Source organism: Pinus tabuliformis, chromosome 2_2, assembly GCF_031772625.1.
Source record: "Pinus tabuliformis cultivar Carrire ecotype Pingquan chromosome 2_2, CPIR1, whole genome shotgun sequence".
NCBI lineage: Eukaryota > Viridiplantae > Streptophyta > Pinopsida > Pinales > Pinaceae > Pinus > Pinus tabuliformis.
In genome coordinates, this window is record NC_142300.1 from 287,457,735 (window position 1) to 287,463,501 (window position 5,767).

A 5,767-nucleotide genomic window follows, 5' to 3' on the forward strand; every position below is an offset into this window, starting at 1 on the left:
AGGGGGAAAGGTACTTACCGGGTGAAAATGAGACAAGAAGATATGAAAGGTAAACCCGGGTTCAATTTAGGTTGGGGAAGATCTCAAGTGATCCCTTACCTTATAACGAAGGTAAGTAATAACCTTCTCTACCACTTTGTTTGGGGGGTGCGAGTTTAGGGATCACTTAAGATCTTCCCGAACCTAAATTGAACCCGGGTTATTACTTACCTTCGTTATAAGGTAAGGGATCACTTAAGATCTTCCCGAACCTAAATTGAACCCGGGTTTACCTTTCATATATTCCCGTCTCATTTTCACACGGTAAGTACCTTTCCCCCTCCTTTATCCCGTACGAATAGGAAGGGATGGATGGTTCTTTCATTGATAAGAGTGTGACAAATAGAGAAGAGAGAAAAGGAAATAAGTTTGAATGGACCCAGTATTAAAACCCATATTGGTTGGTATGGCATTCTCCTGATTCGCCCATCTTCCGATGCCCTTTCCGCGGCGCAGCACGGGTTCGGCGGGGACGCGCGGCGTAGGACATCGCATTACCATCTACCGCCCTTTCCTCCCTCGATTCAATATTCGATGAAAAAAGAAAAGAATAAGGCTATTCACGCATCGTCGTATGCTCGACAAGCATCGGTTGCTGGTGCAATAGGAGTACACTACGGCAGGATCAGTCACCCTGGCTGGCGGGCGAACCAAACCCTCCTCCCTCCCAAATTGTGCTATGCCCCACTTCTCGCCCCGATCCCTATAGAGCGAAAGAGCAGCCCGGTGATCCCTAGGTTGCAGCACGTTCGGTCGTTTACTCGCCGCTGCCGCCGTTTCTTTCCAGCCCACGCCGAACCTGTTAATCACAGGTACTAATCCGGCCCCGGGTCGGTCGCACATTAATAATAGCGTTCGGACTCATGCGCCTTCCGGAACATCCGATGCCCTTTCCACGGCGCAGCACGGGTTCGGCAGGGACGCGCGGCGTAGGACATCGCATTACCATCTACCGCCCTTTCCTCCCTCGATTCAATATTCGATGAAAAAAGAAAAGAATAAGGCTATTCACGCATCGTCGTATGCTCGACAAGCATCGGTTGCTGGTGCAATAGGAGTACACTACGGCAGGATCAGTCACCCTGGCTGGCGGGCGAACCAAACCCTCCTCCCTCCCAAATTGTGCTATGCCCCACTTCTCGCCCCGATCCCTATAGAGCGAAAGAGCAGCCCGGTGATCCCTAGGTTGCAGCACGTTCGGTCGTTTACTCGCCGCTGCCGCCGTTTAATCACAGGTACTAATCCGGCCCCGGGTCGGTCGCACATTAATAATAGCGTTCGGACTCATGCGCCTTCCGGAACATCCTGAGGGGAGCTACCTCGCCCCTGTTGCGATTAGCCAGCCTTGCGGCGGCAAAACGATGATAGTACCCCCATGCTACGGTTCCCTGCGGTCCGAACCCGCGCATGCATTAGGTGAGGGAGCTATTCCGGGCGATAAAGACTTGAAACCTTCGCATTCCGAAGCGCGCTGCCCTCCTCTCTCTTTGGTTAAGACAGGTTGAAACCCTCCTAGATCTTTCCTTATCTTATAGCCTTACCTTACTTATAGGGCCTTTAGGACCTTATAGAATAGATAGACCTTAAAGGTTAGGACCTTACCTTAAGACCTTACTTTCAACCTTCTTTATAGGATAGAACAGGACCTTAGCTGTTCTTAGCTGTTCAATGATGTTTGCCGAGGTACGTTTGCCAAGTGACTTGGGTTGTTCCTATATGTGTCTGGAATAGTGCTTATCGCCGAGCTCAATTCTAAAGGTCAGAGTTTCTTATTGCCGATCTTAACCTTTTATAAGAAACAGAGCAATCTATTCTAGGTAATTGGGGATAGCTTAAACCATGAAAAGATTAGCATCTGGAAGATGATCATCCACTACTCCACCTGTCTCCCTGCCTTTGTGATAACGTTACCTTACCTGCCTTACTATGAATGGTAAACCGTACAGTCTGGCTGGATTGACATATAACATCGCACCACCATACGAACATGGTATATGGGATGAATATCAAGCCCAAACTGAGGAGTGTTGAACCCCCTGTAAATGGGTGCATGTACATAACACCTCCAACGGTGGTTGCCAAAGCTCCGAGTGAACCCGAAATAAGCCATGGACTTGGAGCTACCAAGTGATAAGAATTCCTCTGAGATGAAACCATAAACAACTTTGCTCCTTGGTTGCAATTGTCTGTAAACCCCCCCCTGAATTCGCAACCCCCAAACAAAGTGGTAGAGAAGGTTATTACTTACCTTCGTTATAAGGTAAGGGATCACTTGAGATCTTCCCGAACCTAAATTGAACCCGGGTTTACCTTTCATATCTTCCCGTCTCATTTTCACCGGTTAAGTACCTTTCCCCCTCCTATTTGTACAAATGCTTGCAAGGAGTGACTTGGTGGAGTCCTAATGCACGAAGGATAGGTGGTTTTCTATGATTCAAGGAAGCTAAATGAGCACGAGCAGAATTATGTGACTCATGCTCTTGAGTTGGAAGCTATCGTTCATGCATTGAAGATGTGGAGAAATTTTCTACTTGGAAAGATGTTTGTCTTTGATCCGAACTTAAATAGGAACGCAATAGATTACATATATAACCATAAATACAAAGATGTAGTAGCAATAACACTTCATTTCATTAATATCAAATACTAAAATATGATTACAAATAGAATGGAAATAAACTAGCTCGAGCGATGGTAGCTAATCTTTGAGAAGAGATGTGGTGGCTACATGCCTCTGAACTATGTTAGAATGGGGTTCAAAGGACTATTTATTATTGAGAAATAATGGAAAACCCTAAATATCAAAAAACCTAACCCTAAGAGATGAAGTGCCAAACCTATGGGCCCCGTTTGGGTAAATTGCTACATCAACTTCTTGGGGTCGTAACTTTGGCATACAATATCTGTTTGATGCGCATAATACCTCATTAGAAATATCTAGACGAGGACTACAAATTTTGGATACAAACATCACTTAAGCACTCATTTTTTACCATTTAAAAAATTCCATTTATGGCCTCAAAATTGCTCCGAAAGTTTAAGACCTAAAAACTGGCAAATATAGTAAACTATGCTACAATTAAGGACACTGAAACATTGAAAGAAAGAATGGTGGGGATCTAAGAGGAATATCTTGGTGGCCATCAATATCCACTTGGATCATTCCTCTACACTTAGGAAGCAATGGTCCCCATTGTGTTGAGGGCCTCCATGAGATGGGGAAACTTCTGCTGAACTTGGTCCCTGGTGAGCCACTTGCCTTGGTGCAGGAGTTGGCCAGCTTTGAAAACCCGTTATAGTTGGATCTTCTGCTGACGAGTGTTCTTGATATGTGTGTCCATGATCTAATCATTTTTGGTCTATTCCATGTAGTCTGGGTTTAATTCTGTTGGTGTGAGTTGTTTTGCAATGTTTGATGTGTCCAGTAATGGTGGAAAGTATGGCCAAAGGCGGTCCACATTGAACATTGGGTGCATGCCAAGGAATGGGAGAATGCTGAGCTTAAAATAGTTATCTCCCACAACCTTGGTAATGGTGTAAGGTCCATATCGGAGTGGTCTGAGCTTCCGATGGGCTTCAGTAATGCATTCTTTCTGCAAATGAAACCAAACTTTGTCACCCACCTGAAACTTGTGTGGCACCCGATGTTGACCATGTTGCTTCTTGTACTTGGCATTGGACTTCTCCAAGATTTCATGAACCTACTTGTAGGTGTGTTGGATGTGTTCAATAAATATGGTTTCTTTATCAGTCTTAGACAATACATGTGTGGATTCTATATATGTAGTCCCATGAGGCATTACAACATTAATCATACACAATGGTTGAAATCCTAGACCCACTTGAAAGGGATTGCGACCAGTTGAGCTATGGAGAGATCTATTATAACTGTGTTGCAAATGGGGAAGACTCTCATCCCAGGTTCATTGATGCTTGGAGTTGTACATGCAGAGTATGTGCACTATCATCTCGTTGATGACCTTGTCTGACCATCAGGTTTGGGGATGGAATGCAGTCGACTTGGTGTCCAATAGTGTCAAGAGGCTTGACCAGAATGTGCTTAGGAGCCTGATATCTCGATTTGATATAATGGTTTGAGAGATCCCAAAATGTACCCACACTCATTCAAAGAAGAGTTTTCCAGTGTCCTCTATTGTGATACTCTTTTTGTAGGTCGCCAATATAGCCATCTTAGAAAATCTATCTACGACCACAAATATATAGTCATTACCATGCTTGGTAGAAGGGAGGCTAGACATATAGTCCATGGAGATGGATTCCCAAGCTCCCATCCAGAGGAGTTTACATGCCTTGCTTCTTGATGGTTGACTTGGCAATTTCATAAGCAGTGCAGGATTTGATATATTTCCTAACATCCCGTCGGAGTTTTGGCCAATAAAAGTACTATTGTAGTACATGCAAGGTTTTCTTCACACTAAAGTGTCCTGCGACTTGAATATAGTGTGCATCCAAAATCATCTTGGCATGCTCGCTTGAAGGAACACAAAGGTGGCCCAGGTAGCATAATAATGCATTATGGAGGTGGAAATTAGGAACTTTCTTTCCATCTACTAGCATCTGGTATGTGGTAGAAAACTCTAGATCATTTTTGTATAGTTGTGGCCATCCAGAGGTCTCGTGGCCACAAGAGTTGAGAACAGTAGTCAATGCTGCAACTGGGGGCCGACTGAGGCAGTCTACAACATGATTGGTGCTGCCCTTTTTGTATTTAATGTTCAAGTGGAATTGTTGTAGATATGTAGACCAATTTTGATTGCGATCGTTCTGCAACTTCCCTTGTGTCTGTATAAACTGAAGAGGTTGATGATTGGTGTGGATGACCGTCTCCTTCCCCAGAATGTAATGCTTCCATTGTTGAAAAGCCCGTACAATGGAATACATCTCTTTATCATCGGTGGAGTACTTCCAAATTGTATTAGAAAGTGTCTCACTATGATAGGACACTGGATGTCCATACTGGGTGAGGACTACACAAATAACATAGTCAGAGGCATCTGTCTCAATTTCAAATGGCTGTTGCAGGTCTGAAAATGTGAGTACCGGTGCAGAGCAGAGTTGGTGCTTCAATTCAACGAACACCTTATGATGGGACTAAGACTAGGAAAACTTTTCTTTCGCTCCGCCTTTGGTAATCTGATTCAACGACCAAGTAATATGGGAGAATACCAACACGAACCTACAATAAAAAATTTCAAGGCCCAAAAAGCTGCGAAGCTCTGTTAGAGTGGTCGGGGCTCACCAATCCCGAATGACTTGGATCTTAGTCAGATCCACATGCATGCCTTGCTCATCTATGATGTAACCCGGATATGGGAACTAACTCGTGCCAATGGTGCACTTCTACAAGTTAGCACTTAGTTTTTTTGCTGCAGAGTTTGAAGGATGTTACAAATGTGTTGCAAGTGTTCTTCCCAACTCTTGCTGAAGATGAGGATGTCATCTAGACAAATAACCACGAATGAGTTGGTGAAGGGCCGCAAGATGTCATCTATTAGCCTCATAAAAGTAGCAGGCACATTTTTCAACTTGAAGGGAATAACCAACCATTCAAAAAGGCCTTCCTTGGATTTGAAGGCAGTTTTCCATACATTTGTGGGCTCTAATCGAACCTAGTGATAGCCAGACCTTAGATTGATCTTGCTGAAATACTTGACCCCTTGAGTTGGTCCAAAATGTCATCAATCTATGGGATTGGATACCTATTCTA